Source organism: Balaenoptera physalus, assembly GCF_965194825.1.
Source record: "Balaenoptera physalus genome assembly, chromosome: 2".
Lineage (NCBI taxonomy): Eukaryota > Metazoa > Chordata > Mammalia > Artiodactyla > Balaenopteridae > Balaenoptera > Balaenoptera physalus.
The window spans coordinates 88,605,210-88,629,971 of record NC_138883.1 but is presented as its reverse complement, the minus strand read 5'-3'; the positions used below and the strand labels follow the sequence as shown (position 1 = coordinate 88,629,971).

The window sequence follows — 24,762 nt, the reverse complement described above, 5'->3', positions numbered from 1 at the left end:
CCCCCCACCCCCGGCGCTTCGGGGGTTCCGGGCGGACGTCCTAATTGGTTGGTCGGTGTCAGTAGAGTCAGCTGGGCGGGGCTCACGTGCCTGCCTCCGATGGTGGTGGGGGGATGGAAGGGGTGGTGACGGGAAGGCGCAGCTTTTCAGTTTTGTGTCCTTGTTAAGGAAACACCTTAGGAAGAAGGACTGCGTGCTTTCCCTGAGATTTGGACCCATAAAAAATTAAGTGTTTAGCTCTCTTCAGCCTTGCTAATTGGCGGTTTGCCAGGATTCATCTCTCCTCTTGTTGATTGCAGGTGAAGGATTTAAGGCCTGCGTTGCAGCATCAATCTGCCTGAACAAATTCAGCCAAATAACCGGAAACTGCACTTGCTGAGATCCTGTGGGATGATGTCATGAATTTTGATGAAAAACACTTAGAAATGGGCAGAAGCAACCTCAGACCAAATAAAGTGATCAGCTATGCCCTCCTTACCTTAGACCCTCTTAGACTGTAATAGTGGCCTCCTAATGTTGCACCCCAAAATTACCTGTCCAAACAATTTTTTCTATGTTGCAGGCAAAGCTGTTTTCAAAAAAAATGAGAATTTATCTCAAACCTCAGAAACTTGCACCTGCTCCCCATTGCCCTTATCAGTGCATTCGTACCCCTTCCTCTTTTGGCCTTCTTTCCTCTCAAGATTAGCTGCTCCTTACTACCTGTGGTAAGCAGAATAATGCCCCCACCAAAGATGTCCAGACTTCACCCCCAGAACCTGTGAATATGCTGTTTCACTGCAAAAGCGTAATTAAGGTTGCTAGTCCCATGACTGTAAAATAGATTACCCGGAGTTACTGAGTGGGACTAACATAATCACAAGGGCCTTCAAACTGGAAAAGGGAGGCACAAGAAGAGAGTTAGGAGGGAGATGTGACTTTGAAGAATGACTAGAGCAATGCAACATTGCTGGCTTCGAAAATAGAGGAAGAGGGTTACCAGTGACCTCTAGAAGCTGGAAAACACAAGGAAATGGATTCACCACTAGAGCCTCTAGAATGGAACTCAGCCCTGCAAACACCTCAATTTTATCCCAGTGAGAGCTGTATTGCACTTCTGACCTACAGAACTCTAAGATAACACACAAATTTGTATTGCTTTAAGTTTGTGGTTATTTGTTACTACTTCAATAGGAAAGTAATGTACTACCCTTCAAACATCCTTTGAAAACTGTGCCCTTTCATGCCTGGAATATTTTATTCTTTTCAAAGTCCTACTCATCTTTCAAGGCTCGGCCTAAATAATACCTTTACTTTGAAATCATTCACAATCCTGCCTCCCCTTTCAACTCTCAGAAAGTAATAACCTTTTCCCAACTACAAAGCATCCTCCTGCTATTTAGCACTTAATCCATTCTTGTATTCGTTACTTCTCTTCCTCTATCAAATTGCAAACTCCAAACAGAAATTCTTTTTTTTTTTTAACAAAACAAAAGACATGTTTATTGCGCTCATCAAAGAAAATTCCAAGGATTTTAAAAGCTCTGTGGAGGATAAAGACCAAATATATATTTCTTATTATGAGTCACAATACTGCACATAAAACACGTGTGTGTGTGCACAGATATATACACGTGTTCAAATGGCTCCTCAGAGTCCACCAGATGTCCACAAAGGCTCATCTCATCTCATCCTCAAAACCACCCTGTGAGATCAGCATTTTGTTGACCTCCCTTAAATCAGCTGGATCAGCTGGGAAGATAACTGATAAGGGAAATAAACTATCCCAAACAGAAATTCTTATTCACAGAAAACCATAATAGGTTCTCAATGAGTATTTGCTGAATGAGGTATTGATTTTCGAGCCCCAAATTCCAAATATCTATAATCTCCAAAGTCTGAATCACACAAGATGGCACCTGATAAATGCCTGGTAACCTTAGCTGATTGTTAGTATTATCTCCTAACTAGATACTAAGACCTTCTGGAATAGACCCTTGTTCTACAGGTGGTCTGTAACCTCTTTATCTCTTAGCACAGTATTAAGCATATTACTTGGATTTTTAAATACTGGTTATTTAAATTTAATGGATGAAATTAATTGAACATTAAAATGTTAAGCAAAAAAGAACATTTAAAAGAGTGAATGTTCTTGTAAAGCATTTTAACTTTACTTAATGTGACAAAAATGAATTGGCCAAATAGACAAGGAGGACTTTCTGCCAGACCCACGTTGCTTTTCTCTTTCTCCTCTTCCTTCTTTACCCCCACAGATTTCAGCTCAGTGCATCAAGTGCTTGTTGAGGGCACTCTGTGTTCCAGCCTCCATTAATCAAATACTGTGCACCTAGCACTGCATGTGACACAAAGCTCGAAATCAAAAGGTTGGAATTTGATGCCAAGGAAGTAAACACAGTTTGTTGAGTTATATATTTCTTTTGAAATGCCTTTCATTTCCCCATTGGTAGTGGCCATTCTCTTTTATGCACCAAAGTTATAACCCACTTCAAACAGCTGAGTACCTAAGACGGGACTAGACACTGTAGGGTGTTTAAAAAAAAAAAAAAAGGTAAAAATGCTTGTTCCTGCCCACCAGGAATTTATATTCTACCAATTGCACATAGTAGAATTAGAGAGGATGACAGTAAAGTACTAAATTATGTGGAACAGACCTAGAAGAATATAAAATACATAATGATGTCATATTGGTTTCCTATTGCTGCTGTAACAAATGACCACAGACTTGTGTAACACTACACAAATGTATTACCTTACAGTTCTGGAGGTCAAATGTCCAAAATCAGTCTCTGTGGGCTAAAATCAAGGTGTTGGCAGGGTTAGTTACTTCTGGAGGCTCTGAGAAAGAATCCTCTGCCTTGCCTTTTTTAGCTTCCAGAGGGCAGCCGCATTACTTGGCTCACGGCCTCACATCACATTGCCTTTTCTCCCTCTACTACCATTGTTGCATCATCTCCTCTCCTATCCTGGCCTCTTTCTCGTAAGGACCCTTGTGATTACGCTGAGCTCACCAGCATAACCCAGGATAATTGCCCTATCTCATGGTCCTTAATTTAACCACATCAGCAAAGTTCCTTTTGCCATGTAAGGTAACATTCACAGATTCTGGGGAATTGAAAGTGGACACCTTTGCAGGGGGCATTATTCAACCAGCCACAGATGTGCAGTTGTGTAGTGCATGATTGGGAAGTAACTAGAGAAATTTTAAAAACCTAATAGAGGAAATTAAGCTGTACCTTGAAGGACAGGTCAATGTAATATGCAGACAAAAACTAGTAAAGGCTTCCAACAGGAAAAACAAAGACACCATAAGTAGCAAAAGTATACTTCAGACTCAAGGACCTCAAGGTGCTGTCTTTTGGGGAAGACAAGAATAACATAGATTAAATGGTTAGTAAAAGAACCTAATGGAGAAAGGTGTTGTATAATCTTTTAGAGCAAAAGAACTTACAATGACAAAAGATAACACAAAATGTAGTCATATAGCTCTGGAGAAGTTAGTCCAAAGAAATGATAGTCAAAAAGAGCTAAATGCTGTATATATTCATAGCAAAAGGAAACTAAGTCCATTGGATTTCAAGAAACTTAAAATCCAAAAGAGGGAGAGCAAATCTTATGCAATAAATACACAAACCCTTTTATCCATTTTTCAGTTTTTTCTGTTTTCCTTAAATTTTCCTACATTATTTTTGCTAACAAAAGGGGAGTAGGTAGGTAGCAGATTCAAGTAAAGAAATAAACATGTTAATACATGAATATTTTCTATTCCTTTTGTTGATCAGCATGTCCTATATTTAGAATGTGTTAAGATTTGATAAAAAATCTATCCCAGTTTGACCTAATTCTCTCACAGGATTTGCTTGTACCTTCCCCTCATCTCTCTCCATCCTTTTCCAAAAACAAAAGAAAGAATGGGGGTAGGGAGACAAAAAGATTTGAGCAAGAAAGATGCAGGGACCAGGGGCTGCAGAGAAAAGGGATGGAAAAGGGGAAAATACACAGGAGAAAGATGTTACAGCCCATGACCTTATCCTTCTAGTGGATTAAAGTGTTGAAAATTTGAAAACATTCATACAGGGTGATGTGCTTGCAAAATAATAAAAAGGAAAGAAGGAAACTGAAGGTAGAAAACCAGAGAAGTGGGGGTATTAAAAAAAAACAGTTTACCATTTGTCTGTGGTTAACCAACCCGAAAAGGTGTCTCAGCAGTTTTAACCACTTTTCTTACATTTACATGAGAAATATTCTTTCACATTAGCAAAGTACTAAAATTCTTCCACCCAATGCAACTCTACTACATTTCCGTCATTCCTTTCTTGCATTATCTAAAAAACATATTCTTCCATGGATTATTTCACCAACACATTCTCCTAACCTTGCCACCAAAAAGTTTGTAAAATATATGCAGTGGTCAAAAGCAATAGCTTTTGATATTTTAAAATAGACTTTTTTTTTTCCTTTTTAGGTGTGTTAGTTTCTTATTTATAACAAAGTGAATCAGCTATACATATACATATATATAGAGAGAGACTTTTTTAAGAGCAGTTTTAGGTTCACAGCAAAATTAAGAGGAAGGTACAAAGACACCTTGTACTGTCATGCATTATCACGTCCCCCACCAGAGTGCTACACTTGTTACAATTGATGAACCTACATTAACACATCATTATCCCCCAAAATTGATAGTTTACATCAGGGTTCACTCTTCATGTTGTATATTCTATGAAACTGGACGAGTATAATGACATGTATCCACCACCATAGTATCATGCAGAGTAGATTCACTGCCCTAAAAATCCTCTGTGCACTGCCCATTCAGCTCTCCCTCTGCTCTAATCCCTGGCAATCACTGATCTTTTTACTCTATAGTTTTGCGTTTTCCAGAATGTCATGTATTTGGAATCATATAGTATGTAGCCTTTTCAGACTGCTTTCACTTAGCAATATGCATTTAAGGTTCCTCCATGTCTTTTCGTGGATGGATGGCTCATTTTGTTTTTGGCATAGAGTAATAATCCATTGTCTGGATGTACCACAGTTTATTTATTCTTTCACTACTGAAGGACATCATTGCTGCTTCCAAGTTTTGGCAATTATGAATAAAGCTGCTGTACACATCCAGGTGCAGGTTTTTGTGCATACATAAGTTTTCAACGCCTTCGGGTAAATACCGAGGAGCAGCCTCTGCATCCAGGGGGATATAGAGAGATCTGATGGGCTAGTGTGGGTCATATGTAACAGAAAGAGGCAAAGCCCCTTGATTGACAGTCCTGCTAGGAGTTACAGAAAGGCACAGGTGTAGTTCCTTAAAGGAAAATCAGAGTCATGTTACCAAAATGAGAAAGGAAATTGGCCCAACCAAAGCAATAGATATCAACTATATCAGTTATGAGATTTTAGTCAAGTCACTTAATCTCTCTGTATTCTTTCCCATAAGTAAAAGAGACAGGGAGATGATAATACCAGACCCATTACTTGACATATTTCTTGTGAGAATTAAACACTCAATAGACATATGAAAAGGATCTGTAAGCTGTGAAGCACTATTGCAAATAATAGCAGTCCCTAAGTACGTATTACGTGCCAGAAGAAACAGTATTATTTCTGTTATTAGTGCCTCGTTTATGTCAAATGACAAAACTAGAACAATTTAGTAACGAGTTTGATGTCCTTTATTTAAAGGAAAACAATCCATGGATTGGGGGAGTACAGAGCCTTTTGTACAGAGGGATTTAGAGCAAGAGTGAGTTTTATAGGACATTAGAAGAGGCAATGTTGCACAGCAAAGGAAACCATAAACAAAACAAAAAGACAACCCACAAAATGGGAGAAAATATTTGCAAACGATGCGACCAACAAGGGCTTAATTTCCAAAATATACAAATAGCTCATATAACTCAATAACAAAAAAAAGACAATCAAAAAATGGGCAGGGACTTCCCTGGTGGTTCAGTGGTTAAGAATTCACCTTCCAATGCAAGGGATGCAGGTTCGATCCCTGGTCGGGGAACTAAGATCCCACGTGCTGCGGGGCAACAAAGCCTATGCACCACAACTACTGAGCCTGTGTGCCGCAACTACAGAGCCAACGTGCTCTGGAGCCTGCATGCCACAACTAGAGAGAAGCCCACATGCCACAACTAGAGAGGAGCCTGTACACCGCAACAAAGAGCCCATGCACCGCAACAAAAGATCCTGCACGCTGCAACTAAGACCTGACGCAGCCAAAAATAAATCAATATTTTTTTTAAAAAAAGATATTTTAAAAAAATGGGCAGAAGACCTAAATAGACAGATGGATATACAGATGACCAACAGGCACGTGAAAAGCTGCTCAACATCACTAATTATTAGAGAAATGCAAATCAAAACTACAATGAGCTATCACCTCACACCAGTCAGAATGGCCATCAACAAAAAGTCTAGAAATAATAAATGCTAGAGAGGGTGTGGAGAAAAGGGAACCCTCCTACACTGTTGGTGGGAATGTAAATTGGTATAGCCACTATGGAGAACAGTAAGGAGGTTCCTTAAAAAACTAAAAATAGAGCTACCATATGATCCAGCAATCCCACTCCTGGGCATGTATCGGAAGAAAACCATAATTCGAAAAGATACATGCACCCCAGTGTTCATTGCAGCACTATTTACAAGAGCCAGGACATGGAAGCAACCTAAATGTCCATTGACAGAGGAATGGATAAAGAAGGTGTGGTACAAATATACAGTGGAATATTACTAAGCCATAAAAAAGAACAAAATAATGCCATCTGCAGCAACATGGATGGACCTAGAGTTTGTCATACTGAGTGAAGTAAGTCAGACAGAGAAAGACAAATATCATATGATATCGCTTATATGTGGAATCTAAAAAAATGGCACAAATGGACTTATTTACAGAACAGAAACAGTCACAGATTGGGGGGAGGGATAAATTGGGAGATTGCAATTGACATAAACACACTACTATATATAAAATAGATAACTAATAAGGACATACTGTATAGCACAGGGAAATCTACTCACTACTCTGTAATAGCCTATATGGGAAAAGAATCTAAAAAAGAGTGGATATATGTATAATTGATTCACTTTGCCACACACCTGAAACTAATACAACATTGTAAATCAACTATACTCCAATAAAATTTTTTTTAAAAAGATACATGCACCCCAATGTTCATAGTGGCACTACTTACATTAGACAAGACATGGAGGCAACCTAAGTGTCCATCTACAGAGGAATGGATAAAGAAGATGTGGTACATATATACAATGGAATATTACTCAGCCATAAAAAAGAATGAAATAATGCCATCTCCAGCAACATGGATGGACCTAGAGACTGTCATACTGAGTGAAGTAAGTCAGACAGAGAAAGACAAATATTATACAATATCACTTATATGTGAAATCTAAAAAATACTACAAATGAAATTATTTACAAAACAGAAAGAGACTCACAGACATAGAAAACAAACTTATGGTTACCAAAGGGGAAGGGGGAGGAGGGATAAACTGGGAGTATGGGATTAACAGATGTACAATACCATCTATAAAACAGATAAACAAGGATTTACTGTATAGCACAGGGAACTATATTTAATATCTTGTAATAAACTATAATAGAAAGAATCCAGAAAAAGAATATAGATATATATATAAAACCAAATCACTTTGCTGTACACCTGAAACTAATACAATGTTGTAAATCAACTATACTTCAAAACAAAAAAATTTACAAATAAAAAAAATAAAGAAGAGGCAATGTGGAAACAGGGCATGATTGGCTAGAAAGTTGGGACTTCCTTATAAGGCCAGCAGGTCCTATTATCTAGGGTAAGGTAAGCTAGCTAAAGCTGAGTTGGAGGATCGTGAGTGGTATACGTTAGGATTCCTTGACAGGTGTTTCTGTAAGTGTAGGCTGACTTAGGTTTTGTTATGTGACATGGGCCAGGCCACTGGGGTGGCTTCCATTTTGTGGGTCCCCATATACAAATTAACTTTCAGTTACATATATTCACCAACCTTAATTTGGTTTCTTAAATAGGTTTTAGGTTTCTTAAGTAACCCTTCAACTGTTATTTGGCTTCTTAAGTAGACTTCCATGGTGAGATAAGAGAGACTAAATGAATTAAGTGAATATCAGAGGGTTTGGCAATTACGTTTTATTACAAACTCACTTCTTTTGTACAAGTCAATGTCATACAATAAGGTAGCTTTTTAGGGGTAAATCTCCACTGGCTAAGCTGGCAACTGAAGTTCCAGACTTGCAGAGTGAGATGATTGTTTCTTGAAGTACAGAGATCACTACCAACACCCACGGCTTTCTTTACCATCAATACCACTGTCAATATTCTGCCTCTACTGGGGGGGACGGGGGAACGAGGTGTCTTATTTTCTTCTTCTTTTTAGCATTATGATGTCTGACTCATGATGTTATTCATGAGTAAAGGAATATTCATAATATTGAGTGGTAATCATTTTAAATATCATCATTGCTTCTGGACTATTAGTAAAACTAGTGGTGAAAATTTTATTCATTGAAGAACTTTACATCTTTAAATTCTCTTTTAATATGCTTATATTGGTTCAAAAGACAATGATTCTTCCACTTTGGGGTTTTCACAAAATTCATTTATTATCTTAGTGTGTAGATATCAAAGTGGCCACCAACCATTTCTGCTTTATTCTCTTCCTATGTGATGCAGAAAGTGGGATTATCAGTGACTATAGGCAGCATAAATTATTCCAGTACTCAGCTTTCTTTTTAGGATAGATTTATTTAAATTAGCTAGGATATATTAATCATGCTTAATTCAAAATTGCTAAAAGTAGTACATACATTAGCTTTCCAAAATAATCCTTATTTGTTACTATAAATGTTCAAGATCTTCAAAGTATTTCTGTTGCTAAACAAGAATAATTTCCAAAGATTCTTCAGACCAGATGGTGAAATGATATATAAAAATTCAATTTCTTGTAATATGAGGTCAATAATACAGAAAGTTCAGTCTCCAATTCCTTTTTCAATTTAAAAATTCCAGTGGATCAACTTATTTTTAAATTATTGCTCTAGTCTTTGGGCTTCCTGTACATTTCTTGTCAACATCTTTTGAATTACTTTATGAAAGTGCTGTCTTTAAAATTAATTATTTACTTATCTTCATCCAAAGTATTCTTTTCTAAACTGCTCACTTAATTTACTAATGAAAGAGCACATTAAAAGCATTAATTTTTATTAACAGCTAAATATTTCAAAATGTCATTTTTCCTTTTAAGATTTCATAGAAGTCTTTATTATGTGTTTCCAGGAGAAAAATACACTCATTTAATTTACTTAGAGATAAATATAATCCCTCTATATTTCATCATTAACCTAGCACAACTAATTCCTTAATGTCAGGGACTTTGCAGGATTTTTCCAGCCCTGGTGGCCCTCAGACCCACTCCTCACCTTTCCCTGTTCTGCTCTGTACTGCAGGCGCCCATGTTCTCTGGCCCCTGTGTCAGCTGGCTTCCAGATGGGTTTGGCCAGTGCGGGGCACTGATAGAGACTGGAGGCTGCGATATTGAGAGATTGGAAGGAGAGGGGAAAGAAGAAATCAGGGCCTTTGTCCCTCCTTCCTCTCTGCCTCAGGAGGCAACTGAAGCAGCAACTGGCTCTCCTGTCTGGTCCTAGCTCTCCACTGGAGTGTCCTACCAGGATTCCAGCTTTGTTGGGTATGCCAGTCAGGGTCCAAGCAGGAGAGAAAACCCACAAGTAATGTGAAGGGAGAAGGTTTAATATAAAGAATTATTCACTATAATAGACACTGGAGTAATGCAGAACTGGCCAGTAGGAAATGAAGAGAAATCTAAAGAACACAATAATAGCAAATATAAGGAGCAGTTACAACTCTGGGGCTCAGAGAGAGCAAGTATGATCCGCCCCCAGCTCACCAAGACTAAGATCCAGATCTTGCTGGAGACAGAATAGCTATGGCTCACTGGATGGTGGAGGAGAAGTTTGCTATGGTACCACACCAGCAGAGCTTGCTGAGATACTGAGGGAAGCCAGCTACAGGGAGATGCCCCACCTCGTAACTGCAAAGCCACTCTAGGGGATGCTAGAAGAAACTACCCACAGGGAGGTACTGTGTGCTATTGGCACACAGTAGCAGATACTGCAGAAATTGCGTGCACGGCAGGAGCCGGGAGCTGTAGAAGCAGCATACACTTCAGGAGCACCAGTGAGAGAAGTACATGGGAATCAAGAAGAGAGAGGAAAAAAACCCTCCTCCTGCAATGTCTCTCCAGCACCTCCTACTGACAAAGCTTAATATCATGCCAATTGACAAAGGAGAAACACTTGGAGGGAGAAATATTTACAAGGCCTGTATTACTTTGCTACAGCTGCATAACGTATTACCACAAACGCAGTAATTTTAACAGCACAGATGTATTATCTCAGAGCTTCTGTGGGCTAGGGGTCTGGCACATTTTGTCTAGGTTCTCTGCTCAGGGTCTCATAAGGCTGAAATCAAAGTGTCAGCTGGCTGCATCCTCATCTTGAGGCTCAAGGAGGAAGTGATCATTTGGGTTGTTCGAATAATTCAGTCCCTTGCAGGTGTAGGACTTGGAAGTCCTTATTTTTTTGTTGGCTGTCGACTGAGGACCACTCTTAACAAACAGAGGCCGCTCTTGCCATGTCGCCCCCTCAACAGGCTCTCTTAAACAATGGTTTTTTCTTCCAGTGTTATTGAGATATAATTGACATACAGCACTGTATAAGTTTAAGATGTACAGCATGAGTTGACTTACGTGCATCATGAAATGATTATCACAATAAGTTAGTGAGTATCCATCATCTCACATAGATACAACATTAAATAAATAGAAAAACAATTTTTCCTTCTGAGGGGAACCCCTAGGATTGCTCTCTTAACAACTTTCATACGTAACATACAGCAATTAATTATATTTATCACATTGTAACTTACATCCCTAGTACTTATTTATCTTATAACTGGAAGTTTGTACCTTTTGACTCCCTTCCTCCAATTTCTCCCACCCCCACCTCTGGTAACCACAAATCTGATCTCTTTTGCTATGAGTTTGCTTTTTGTTTTTGAAGTATAATTAACCAACAATACTGTATTAGTTCCTGTTATACAACATAGTGATTTGATATTACTATACATTTCAAAATTATCACCACGATAAGTCTAGTTACCATCTGTCATCATACAAAGATATTAGTTACTGACTATACTCCACACACTATACATCTCATACTGTGACTCATTTATTTTGATCTAAACGTCTGTACCTCTTAGTTCCCCTCACCTGTTTCTATCCTGCACCCACCCCCTCCCCTCTGGCAACCACCCTTTTGTTCTCTGTGTCTATAACTCTGTTGCTGTTTTTCATTTCCAATATAGAAATCCTTAATTACTGTCAACCCCTTTTGAATAGTTTTTAGGGATGAAAAACTCATTACTTCACTAAGTGACCTGTTACTTTTGAGGATTTATAATTGTTAAGAGATTCTTCACTGTGATGAACTAAAATCTGTTTTGTAATTAATTGAGGTATAGTTGATTTAAAATATTATATCAGTTTCAGGTGTGCAACATAGTGACTCAAAATTTTTATATACTCCATTTAAAATTATTATAAAATATTGGCTGTATTCTCTGTGCTGTATAATATACCCTTGTAGCTTTTTTTTTAGTATTTATTTTTTTAATTTATTTATTTTATTTTTGGCTGTGTTGGGTCTTAGCTGCGGCATGCGGGATCTTTGTTGTGGCGTGTGGACTTCTCTCTAGTTGTGGTGTGCGGGTTTTCTCTCTCGAGCTGTGGCGCGCGGGCTCCAGAGCACGTGGGCTCTGTAGTTTGCGGCACGCGGGCTCTCTAGTTGAGGCGCACGGGCTTAGATGCCCTGCGGCACATGGGATCTTAGTTCTCCGACCAGGGATCGAACCCATGTCCCCTGCATTAGAAGGCAGATTGTCTACCACTGGACCACCAGGGAAGTCCCAGCTTATTTATTTTATACATAGTACATTGTACCTCTTAATCCCCTATCCCAATCTTGTCTCTCTCCCCTTCCCTCTCCCCATTTGTAACCACTAGTTTGTTCCCATGTGATATCTTGCATCTCCAGGTGATCCAGGCCCCTTTGTACTATATTATATCAGAGGATGGAAGGTTAACATAGCCCTAGGACAAGAACATAAATGTATATTGCTGTGTCCATCTGTGTGCAAACTGCTTCTTATTCTCCTTACCAGGACAGAAAAAAATGAATTCATCACATCAACAGTCTGTACCTGAGATCATATTAATCTTCTCTGGCAAGGATACAGCTAATAAAGCAGACTACACCCTTTGGGCTTTGGATCTGAAAACTGACTCACATACAGAGACTCAGCATGGAATCACGACTTTTTTTTTTTTTTTTTTTAAAGGTAATGGGATAAATGGGGAATCCTGTTTAGAAGGCTTGTCCTGTTCAGAGTTTTAAAGCCTGATTTCCTTTTTTTTTTTTTTTAATTAATTAATTAATTTTATTTTTGGCTGTGTTGGGTCTTCGTTCTGTGCGAGGGCTTTCTCCAGTTGTGGCAAGCGGGGGCCACTCTTCATCGCGGTGCGCGGGGCTCTCACTATCGCGGCCTCTCTTGTTGCGCAGCACAGGCTCCAGACGCGCAGGCTCAGTAGTTGTGGCTGACGGGCCTAGTTGCTCCGCGGCATGTGGGATCTTCCCAGACCAGGGCTCGAACCCGTGTTCCCTGCATTAGCGGGCAGATTCTCAACCACTGCGCCACCAGGGAAGCCCCCGTAATCACGACTTTTTATTTGGGTGGCGGCCCTCTGCCTCCTGATCATTCATTCTTGATTTCTTTTTATCTTACAGATTGAGCAATACTCAAAACTCTTTATTGGTTGTCCATTCATCTTGACCGTAGACACACGATCTCTTAACCTCTATAGCTCTCTGTGTCAGACTCCTCTAAGGGCCACTCTACCCTTTCTGCTTATCATTATAATTGCATCCACTTTGCTTCTGATGGGTTTGGTGCTACCACTTGGCCTATGTTACTTTAGGATCCTACCATCCCCATGGCTATCACTTCTGAAGCCCTGACCTAGTTACCACTGAGGTAGTTACCATTAAGTTTCTCAGTGATTCTTGTGCCCCGTTTACCAGCACATTCCTTACCACTTTAGTCAATGGAATATCATCTGGATTCTTTTTCAGAACATAGGCAGCAGGAAGGTTTTTCAGACTCATATATCTACTCTAGAATGCACATATCTCTGAGCCTTTTAATCTCTGTCTTCCAAAGCAGTGTGAATTTTCTATTTCACTTTTTCAAATCTTCCTCAAAAACCATCCTTGCAGCAATTGACACTATTTTCCAAGGTGTTAAAGCCTGTGTTATAGAAGGATGCTCCCATATTCATAAATTCTTCCTTTTCCAATGTTATACCTTGTCTCACCCCCAATAAACCAGCATCCTTAGAATCCAATCTCATATATACTCATTCAGCTCCTGCCAATACATGTTGGCTACATCCGGTAGCTCCTTTAGCATATGGTCCATTTCCTCCCTTAGAAGCTAAGGAAAGTGCTAGGATATATTGTTATTTGACCCTACTAATTAGTCTGGTAGCCAGGATGGGAGATGGGGGTTGATTATGGGGAGTGGGTGCTTATTATCTTACAAGGGAAGGGCTTCTACATCATCTTCAAGTACAGGAGGATCACTGGCCTTTAAAAGGAAGAAAAGGCCTACTTGTTCAGGCCCAGAGGGTCCAGGGGAATCTGAGGAGTCAAGATTTTTAACTTCATCAACCCAGGTGAGATATTCCCATCTCAAGTTTCAGGCTTCCACTCCTACTCATTCGAGACCCTGATTTGTCGTGGCTCAGAATTCATTCTTCGATGGAGTTTTGCTGCTATTAAAAAGTCCTGGCCTTGATCTTAAACTTTTGCTGATGTCTGGCTGCAGGATTTGAGAGTTTGCTTGTATGCTGCCAAGGAGGGCTTTTGGCTTTCACATTTCATCATGAATTGGAGGTTAATTGCCCTCAATATTTCACTATTTTTTCTCCAATGTTTCAATAGCATACAGCAAGAGCCATTTAATTCTGTAGCCCTTATATTTACTACTTCTTTCAAACATCTCAAAGACCTAAGTTATTATACCTTGCAGTACATCCCTTCCACTAGAGTTCTATCCCAGCTCACCACCAGTGAAAGTTTTAACAACTGCACAGATGCAGCATGCCATGCACCATCAACATTCCATCTACTACCACTGATGGAATCCACATTGCTAGCCAGCCAATGGGCTGTCATTGCTAAGACAGCACAGGCACCAACTTTCCTAGATGGAATTCCTTCAGAAACAGATTCTGAAGCATAGATTTCCATGCAGGAGGCTTACTGGAGGGTACTTTCAGGAACAATACCTGTAAGACAGTGAAGGAAGTAGGATGGGGTGGAAGGGGATGAGTTGAACTGCTTAGGAGTTGCATCAGAGGCTTCAGGTGATCTTGTGGGGAGCTCTTGAACTACAAATGATGCTTTGAGTTGTCTCAAATAGAGGCAAGGGGCTGAACCTTTGTACCCCTGCATCAACTAATCACTGGATGCAGGCATACCCTGAGAACAGGTGTGAATTCGGGCAAATTAGCACCCTTCAGCAAGGAACTCAGATGTGTGAGCCATCAGCAGTCAACATGCCCAACAGCTAGGAGAATTAGCACCTCTGTCCTGAAGGAGGGATCTGGGCAGCACACCATAGCATCCACTATGGTTAGTTTCTGCTCATACCCTACAGATTCACAAGCCAAGAGAAAAGCAGGATGTATTGAAGCAGTCTAAAAGAATTTAGATAACTACTGTATTCTTGAAGAGATCTGCTTCTAAGATGGGAATGCTGAGGAAACGATGGGTTAATAATGAAAGTATGATTTTGACACTACAAGGGAGTAAACTGAGGTCATTTACGACTTCCTTGATGTACATGACCATACCTTTCCTTAAGTCTGATCACCTTCCTATCTGATCACCCTCTGGTTTCCTTCACTGACTCCTTTTCTGCCACCTTCCCCTTCCCCACACCTCAAAAGATGTGGCCTATGTTTCCTCCTCACCCTCTTCTCACTCTGCACTTTCTTCCTTGTCTATTTCACTTTGTCCCTTAGATATGGATGACACCCAGATCTACATCTCCAGTTCTCACCTCACTTCTGAGTTCCTCACTTCTGAGTTTCAGAATCTAATTTCCTGCTACCTACTGGACATTCCTTCCATTCCCACCTCAAGTTCAACACATCCAAAACTAGATTCCTTAATATAACATTCAGGGGCCATCACAATCTGGTCCCTATCTAATTGGGCTATTCCTCCTCTGCATTCACTGACATTCTGCCTTTTCTGCTGGTTATTTTCTATATACGTGTGCATTTTTTGTCTTTTTGCCTTTACACATACTATTCCTTCTGCCTGAGATGCCCTATTTATCCTCTTCCATTTATCAGAATTCAACTCACTGTCCAAATCCCAGGTTGCATGTCACCTTATTTAAGAAGTCCTTCCTAATACCACAACCAGAATTAATCTCTTCTACCAGGTTTTATTTATATCTCCAATCAGACAGTTACCATAGTCTACTCTTTATTATAGTTATTGAGACTTTATTTGTCTCTCTCACTAGGTTGTTAACTTTCTCAAGACTTGCACTGTCGGGCTTCCCTGGTGGCACAGTGGTTCAGAATCTGCCTGCCAATGCAGGGGACACGGGTTCGAGCCCTGGTCGGGGAAGATCCCACATGCCGTGGAGCAACTAAGCCCGTGTGCCACAACTACTGAGCCTGCGTTCTAGAGCCCGCGAGCCACAACTACTGAGCCTGCGTGCCACAACTACTGAAGCCTGCGTGCCTAGAGCCCATGCTCCACAACAAGAGAAGCCACCACAATGAGAAGCCCGTGCACCGCAATGAAGAGTAGCCCCCGCTCGCCACAACTAGAGAAAGCCCGTGCGCAGCAACGAAGACCCAACGCAGCCGAAAATAAATAAATTAAATAAATAAATAAAGACTTGCACTGTCAAGTTGTTTTACTCATCTTTAGACATTCATTGCCTAGCTCAGTATTTTGCCTATGGTAGGATTTATATTAGTTAGGGTACATATTCAGCTGCTATAACAAAGACCAAGGTAACAGTGGCTCAAACAAGATAGAAGTCTATCTCTCACACACAGGGACACAGACTCCTTGCAGCTTGTTAACTCAGTCATCACTTGAGTGTTGGCCTCATCTGTATGACACAGAGAACCCCACCATGTCCACATGTCAAGCAGCAGAATGGAAAGGAAGGGTTGGAGAGAGAGGACACCCCCTCTCCATGCCATGACCTGAAATTAGGTATATACTTCCACACAAATCCCATTGAATGAACTTTGCCACATGCCACACTTAGTTGTTGAGAGGCTGCAAGTGGTAGTCTTTCCAGAACAACCATGTACACAGATAAACATTGGGAAGAAGGGGAAAGTGGATGTTGGAAAGCAACTAGCAGTCTTGCCACAGAATCAATGGATGCCTGCTTTAAAAATAACACTAAAACATTCGGGGACTTCCCTGGTGGTACAGTGGTTAAGAATCCACCTGCCAATGCAGGGGACACAGGTTCGATTCCTGGTCTGGGAAGATCCCACGTGACAGAGAGCAACTAAGCCCATGATCCATAACTACTGAGTCTGGGCTCTAGAGCCTGCGAGCCACAACTACTGAGCCCCTGCACTGCAACTACTGAAGCCCACGTGCCTAGAGCCCGTGGTCCGCAACAAGAGAAGCCACTGCAATGAGAAGCCCATGCACCACAATGAAGAGTAGCCCCCGCTCGCCGCAACTAGGGAAAGCCCACGCGCAGCAACGAAGACCCAATACAGCCAAATATAAATAAAAAATTAAAAAATAAAAAAAGCTTTCGTTTCACTCACAGGAGTATGCTAGCAGACTGGGGAAAAGGGAAAAGAAAAAAGTAGGCATGACCGCAACAAGATAGCTGCTGAGTGAGAAAGAGAAGAGAGAATCAGTGTACCCTCCTCCTCAGCCACCATTAACACTAGATGCCTTCTGCTGGCTGGGGTCCAGTTCTCTCTCAGGAAGACGGCCTTTCCCCCTTCAGCAAGGACTCCTTTAACATCACTTGGGTCTTGCAATGGGATTCACACAGACATAAGAAACAACTCAGGGTTGTCACAGTCAATAATGATTCCAAGTAACTAGATATTTCATCTACTAAGAGTTCTCTCTCTTTAAATACTATTTGCCCCAAATCTTCTAGAGTAGCAGTGTTTTCCCTTCTACCTGTGGGCAGTCCAGGTCTTTTGAATAGGCAGTGGTTTTCATTCCCATCCCTACTCCACCCCAAATCACACATACCTTAGCTTTTTTTATTATTATTATTGTTTCATTCCTTTGGTTCATAAAGATTTCTTCATAAAATGAAAATATCCCTGAGAGGTATTCAGCTTCCGTCAATTAACATTCTAGTTACCAATTAAGCCAGTATGTAAAAGCCAAATCTTAAAGGAAATGAGGTGTGGTGGTCAGTTCTATACGCCAACTTGGCTAGACATAGTCCCCAGTTATTTAATCAAACACTAACTTAGGTGTTACAGTGAAGGTGTTTTGCAGATGTGAATTAAATCCGTCATCAGTTGACTTTAAGGAAGATTCTTTAAGGAAGATAATCTGGTGGGCCTGTTTCAATCAGTTAAAAGGTTTTAAGAGCAGAACTGAGGTTTCTCTGAAGAAGACATTCCTCTGTGGATAACAGCTTCAGCTGATGCCCAGGAGTCCCAATCTGCCCTTCCTGATGGCCTATCCTACCAGTGTGCCTTGCCAGCCACCACAATCATGTAAGCCAATTCCAGGCATATATTTCTAAATATATCTCCTACTGGTTCTCTTTCTCTGGTTGAACCCTGACTGAAGATTGGGGGCTGGGCAAGAAGAGGGGAGAGGCCTGCACAGAGGAGTAAAGGAAGAGGAGTAGGCAGCAAAGGGAATGCTGACAGGGGAGTTCATTTGACAATTCTGCCCAAGGAAGGCTTTGTTTGAGAAAACAAAAGAAAGGACAGGAAACTCTCAGAGGACACTGAGAGTTCAAAGTAAAGAAAGGTAGAAAAGGTGGGGAGACACACCACAAACTCACTCTTCTTCAGCAGCTTTAGTTATTGGCAGCAGTGGGGTAGAGAGGGGATACTGACTTTCTAATGGAACCTAGTATCTGCAGATTGCATGAAAGCTCTTCCTCAGAACAGCACAAGCTTACTTTAGCTTCTTTGTACATTTCTATTCTCTCATGTAACCAGAGAGGCAAATGCATACCTTTGCAACTAATGCTTCCAGACTCATCTACAAAATCAAATGCACCTGAAAAAAAAAAAAAAGAGCAGAGAGGGAATTGGTTTCCTTCTATATCTAGAAGGTTTCCCCAAATATCATGAATAATTCTGGCAAATTTTCCAGAAACTAGTAGGTATTCTAAACTAAGTATGTATTTGAATAACTCAAGAGCAAGAATATAATCTAAGTTGGAAAAAATAAAATGCTTGGATAAATACACACTTAAATAAGCAAGCTAGTAAAAAGACGCCAATATACATGAGCATTGAAAGGAAGAAAAAAATGGTGCAGCCTTCAAGGGACTCTAAGACGAAAACTACATGGGCATGATAAAAAACCAGGGATAAGCGAAAAGTTAGAGATCCAAAACTAGACAGAGTTAAAACTGTACCAAAAATTAAAGGAATCAGCAATTGGATGTTGCTACCAAGAATGGTTAGTAAACCTTTTAGAAAAGACAAACTGAAATTTATTGAGCACTTAGTATACAACAGGCACTGTGTTACATGGTTAATCTCATTTAGGCTCCACCAGAACCCTAGAAGGAATATAACAGTAATATTGTCTTTGTTTTACGAATGTAGTAACTAAAGCTCACAGAGGTTAGCAGCTTGCCCATGGTCACCCAGGTAAATACGTGATTATACATGCCATGGTTAAAAGAAGTAAGTCTGTCTCTTTTATCTTTGGGTTTCCAATGTCTAAGCACATATTGACTATATAAATTATTATAATGATCATATCAATTGTAGTGAATGGTGTAAGACTTGGCTGTCTGACCTTAGAGAACACACTATCTCTATTCTACACTAACACTAACAGCCCTATTTTCTTAGTTATCACTTTTTTTTTTTTTTTTTTTTTGGCTGCTTTGTGTCTTTGTTGCTGTGTGTGGGCTTTCTCTAGTTGCGGTGAGCGGGGGCTACTCTTTGTTGCGGTGCGCGGGCTTCTTTACCTTACTTAGTTATACTGAGTAAGGGAAAAAGAAAAGATTCGAATAAATAAAATCATAAATGGAAGAAAAGACATACAACTGATGCCATGGAAATTAAAAGGATCATAAAAGACTACTATGAACAATTATACACCAACTGGATAAACTAGAAGAAATTAGAACTCTGGCACACTGTTGGTAGGAATGCACAATTGTACAACTGCTATAGAAAACGGTATGAAGGTTCCTCAAAAAATTCAAAACAGAACTACCATATGATCCAGCAATCCTACTTCTGGGTATTTATCTAAGAGAATTGAAATCAGGATCTCAAAGATATTAGCACTTCTATGTTCATTGCAGCACTAATCACAAGAGCAAAGATGTGGAAACAAACGTCCAGTGACACATAAATGGATAAAGAAAATGTGATATACACATTCAACAGAATACTGTTCCACCTTTAAAAAGAAAGAAATCCTGCAATATGCAATAAGATACATGAATCTGGAGGACATTGGGCTAAGTGAAATAAGCCAGTCATAGAAAGACAAATACTGCATGATTCCACTGATATCAGGTATCTAAAATAGTCAAATTCATATAATCAAAGAGTGGAGTGGTGAGGGGTTGGGGGTGAGGGAAATGGGGAGTTACAACAGGCAGAAAGTTTCAGTTAAGCAAGAGGTGTAAGTTCTAATTCACAGATTGTTGGGTGAATGGCTCCCGGATATCTGACTCACAGCAGGGAAGCCCTGAAAACAGAGTGGTAGGGCGCCCAGAAGTGTCTCAGGAGGACCCCTTCCCAGCCACAGAATGCCTGGCTGGAGGCTGCTGACACAAACCAATGCCCAGGTACTGGCCTGAGGCACAGGCAGCCTGGCTGCTTGCTCAGGGCTTGGGGAGGAGAAGAAACATCTGGCTTCCGCTTAGAAGTCTCCACAGCAAGAGCTGTACTTGCTAGGACAAGCACCTTTGCAAAGAAAATGTCCCATTCGTTAAGCAGTTGATCTCTGACAAAAATAAAGCCCAATTAGTAAGTAAACTGCGTCCTCTGAAAGATGAACCATGGCCTTTATATCCTTGGGAACCAGGTTTCTCTAAAGTTGGCCTTATCACACTGAAGTTGGGCATGATGCCTTTATGGACCAAGGATGTTCAAAAGCTTATGCTCACATTACTTCAGATACAAGACTGTCACATCCTAAAATATACTCCAAAGGAAAACCATAATGGGAAAATGGCAGCCCTAACTGTAGGAGGAAAAACTGTAACACATGGCTATAACTCCGCATCTCTATTGGAAATGTACTGAGAACTTGGACTGCTGCCAGTATGGAAAGTTAAAACCTTTCATGCAACAGACAGCGCTGTCATTAAACCAGGCACTCCTCGATATGCTGCTCATTTTCTCCCAGACAGTATATGAATGTCACAACAAAAACGATATTGGTAAAGGTTTTCAAGGCATCATGACAACATGGGGATTTAAAGGCCAGCCTCCTACTCATGGTCAAGCAAAAATCCACAGGAGACCTAGAACAATTTCAACCCGTGATGTTGCCAGAGTCTGGCCTGGAACTAAAATGCCTGGACAAATGGGAAGCACAGATAGGACGGCATATGGACCGCAAGTGTGGACACAAAGCACAATATAAGCTATGTAAATGGCTCTGTACTTGGACATAAAAATTGCTCAGAGATTCTAAACTGCCTGCATATAAGGATTCCTATTAAAATTTATTATTGCCTATATATTGTCCTAATGGAGAAGAAGAGGAACAACCAGACCATTTATATGATAAAAACATATAACAACACAGTATGTAACCCTATTACATTTGCCTAACCTCACTGGACATGACAGAACCTCACATGTTCTTTGAGTTTTGATGAGCCAGAACAATAAGATAGCCAGGATTTATATTCTCTTTTCTCAACCACAGCAATACCATACTTGTTATCTTTGTCGAAGACATAAATATATCACTGGTTCTCCAACTGAATTTTGTTAGAAAAATTACTACTTAAACAAATTACTACTTAAACAAAAATTACTACTTAAGTAGATTGGATATGCCAAATTTAGATGGATTGGCAGTTTGCATATTACCAAAATCTTTGTAATTTGAAGGATTTATTCTCTTTTACTGCATATTTCCCAAGTTGTCTTAAAGTGTTCATAAATATAACCTCTTTTATTTAAAAGAAAAATGAGGTAGTGTGGCCAGGATGGTAGAGTAGGAAAACCCTGAGCCAACCTCCTCTCATGGGTACACCAAAATTACAACTACTTACAGAGAAACTATTGATGAGAAAGACCTGGAGGCTAGCAGAAATAATCTCCTACAACTAAAGATATAAAGAAGGAACCACAATGAGAGGGTAGGAGGGGCAGAGACGTGGTGTAGCCAGGACTCATACCCCGGGGGTGGGTGACCCACAAATAATTACAATTGCAGAGGCTCTCCCCAAGGAACACGAGGTCTGAGTCCCATATCAGGCTCCCCAACCCAGGGGTTCTACACCAGGAAGATGAGTCGCCAAAACGTTTGACTTTGAAGGGCAGTGGGGCTTACTTTCGGGAGACCCAGAGGGCTGTGGGAAACAGAGTCCACTCTTAACAGGCGCACACAAAATCTCACACACACTGGGTCTCAGGACAGAAGGAGTAATTTAAAAGGAGCCTGGGTCAGACCCACCTACTGATCTGGGAAAGCCTCCTGGAGAAGCAGGAGGCAACTGGAGCTCACCCTGGGGACACAGACACTGGCAGCATCCATTTTGGGGAATCATCTACCAGAAGGACATTCGTGCTAGCAAGTGCCACTCTGGAGTCCTCCCTCTAGCTTGTTAGCACCAGGACTGGACCCACCCACCAGCCTGTTGGCACCAGTACTGGGATGCCTCAGGCCAAGCAGCTAGCCAGGCAGGGATTCAGCTCCAACCATGCAGTGGAATACTACTCAGCCATAAAAAAGAATGAAATCTTGCCATTTGCAACAATGTGGATGGACCTAGAGGGTATTATGCTAAGTGAAATAAGTCAGACAGGAGAAAGACAAATACTGTATGATTTCACTTATATGTGGAATCTAAAAAACAAAACAAATGAACAAACGTGGTAAAACAGAAACAGAGTTATAGATACAGAGAACAAAAGGGTGGTTGCCAGAGGGGAGGGGGTGGGTGGAGGATAGAAATAGGTGAGGAAGATTAAGAGGTACAAACTTCTAGATGCAAAACAAATGAATCACAGTATGAAATGTACAGTGTGGGGAATACGGTCAATATTTATGTAATATCTTTGTATGGTGACAGATGGTAACTAGACTTATTGTAGTGATAATTTTGAAATGTATAGCAATATACAATCATTACGTTGTATAACAGGAACTAACATAACGTTGTAGGTCAACTATACTTCAAAAACAAACTCATGAAAAAAGAGAACAGATTTGTGGTTCCCAGAGGTGGGGGTGGGAGGAGGGGGAACTGGATGAAGGCAGTCAGAAGGTACAAACTTCCAGTTATAAGATAAATAAGTACTAGGGATGAAATGTACAACATGATAAATATAATTAACACTGCTATATGTTATATATGAAAGTTGTTAAGACAGTAAATCCTAAGAGTTCTCATCACAAGGAAAAACTTATTTTTCTATTTCTTTAAACTATATGAGATGATAAATATTCACTAAACTTATTGTGGTAATCATTTCATGATGTATGTGAGTCAAATCATTATGCCGTATACCTTAAATTTATACAATGTTTATGTCAATTTTATCTCAATAAAACTGGAAGGAAAAAATAAAATTTAAAAGATGAATAAGTTCTAGAGATAGGCTATACAACTATCGTACCTATATTCAACAATGATATACTGAATACTTAAAAATTTGTTAAGAGGGTAAATCTCATGTTAAGTGTTCTTTCCACATAAAATAAAATACAAAAATAACTGAATTGCCAAAGGATTCTAACAAGTATTGAGGTTACTCAAGACCCCCAAGTCCAGAACTCCAAAGTGTGAGACAGATACCTTGCCACGATCATCAGATACTAGACTTGGAGATTTAAATCCCACACACTCTTGGTGACATTTGCTCAAAACCGAGCAGAGGAAGGAAATAGAACTATATAAAAAGAAACACGAATCAGACTTTTGGTTACCTCTGTGGTGACGTTAAGGCATGACAGTGGAGTGATTCAATTCACAAACTTCCCTTTGGCAACAATACTAAGGAGCAGAGAACCAGTGAATTTCCTCCCTAAAGGTCAGTGTAATATCCTGACCCTCATACCTAACACAGTACTGTGATGCTTGGCTCTTCCATAGCAAAAAAGAAAAGGGACACACTCAGAATCACTTTAGCTTTGAACCTGCAGAACGTTCCATACATTCATATTCAATGCATGCTCCTTGAAAAAACAAACAGTATAACAACATTGTAAATCAACTATACTCCAATATAAAATAAAAATTTTTTAAAAACGGTATACAAAAGTGTAGAATATTTAAAAAGTCTTTTCTCTCCTCCCCACTTTGCCATGTATCCCCATACTTGGCTATCACTTTGATATACATCCTCCCAGCTTGGTGTGCAGGTACACTCACATGCATATGCACACACACAATATTCAAAATAAATGATATTATCCTAACCACACCATTCTGCAGTTTGTTTTTCTTACTTAAAATTTGTATAGATGGACCTCGGTTTTTCTACTGGCTGCCTAGTATTACGTATGACTAAACAATCCCTCACTGATGGGATACTTTTTATTTTATTTCATTTTTTTCCTATTTTTAAATTCTTTATTTAAAAGTAATACTCACCGTTAAGTCTTTAATCCATTTGGAGTATTAAGTATTAATAAAGTCTTTATTATTTTAAAGTCTTTATACTTAATACTTAAAGTATTAAGTCTTTAATCTATTCGTGTATGGTGTTAGGGAGTGTTCTAATTTCATTCTTTTACATGTAGCTGTCCAGTTTTCCCAGCACCACTTATTGAAGAGGCTGTCTTTTCTCCATTGTATGTTCTTGCCTGCTTTGTTGTAAATTAGGCGCCCATATGTGCGTGGGTTTATCTCTGGGCATTCTATCCTGTACCATTGATCTATATTTCTGTTTTTGTGCCAGTACCATACTGTATTGATTACTGTAGCTTTGTGGTATAGTTTGAAGTCAGGGAGCCTGATTCCTCCAGCTCCATTTTTCTTTCTCAAGATTGCTTTGGCTCTTCGGGGTCTTTTGTGTTTCCATACGAATCGTAAAATTTTTTGTTCTAATTCTGTGAAGAATGCCACTGGTAGTTTGATAGGGATTGCATTGAATCTGTAGATTGCTTTGGGTAGTATAGTCATTTTCACAATATTGATTCTTCCAATCCAACAGGGAGGGGAT

At 39.9% G+C, this 24,762-nt stretch overlaps 1 protein-coding gene and 1 pseudogene across 4 annotated transcripts in view; one reads left to right on the top strand and one right to left on the bottom strand.

Annotated features, from left to right (window-relative positions):
• The window catches only part of BLOC1S6 (biogenesis of lysosomal organelles complex 1 subunit 6), a 91,595-nt gene that overhangs the window by 53,463 nt on the left and 13,370 nt on the right, over positions 1-24,762 (bottom strand). The window lies entirely within an intron of this gene.
• On the top strand, positions 58-22,595 carry LOC309655184 (large ribosomal subunit protein uL3m pseudogene; annotated as a pseudogene). The gene has a single exon. The product of its transcript is annotated as a large ribosomal subunit protein uL3m pseudogene (transcript).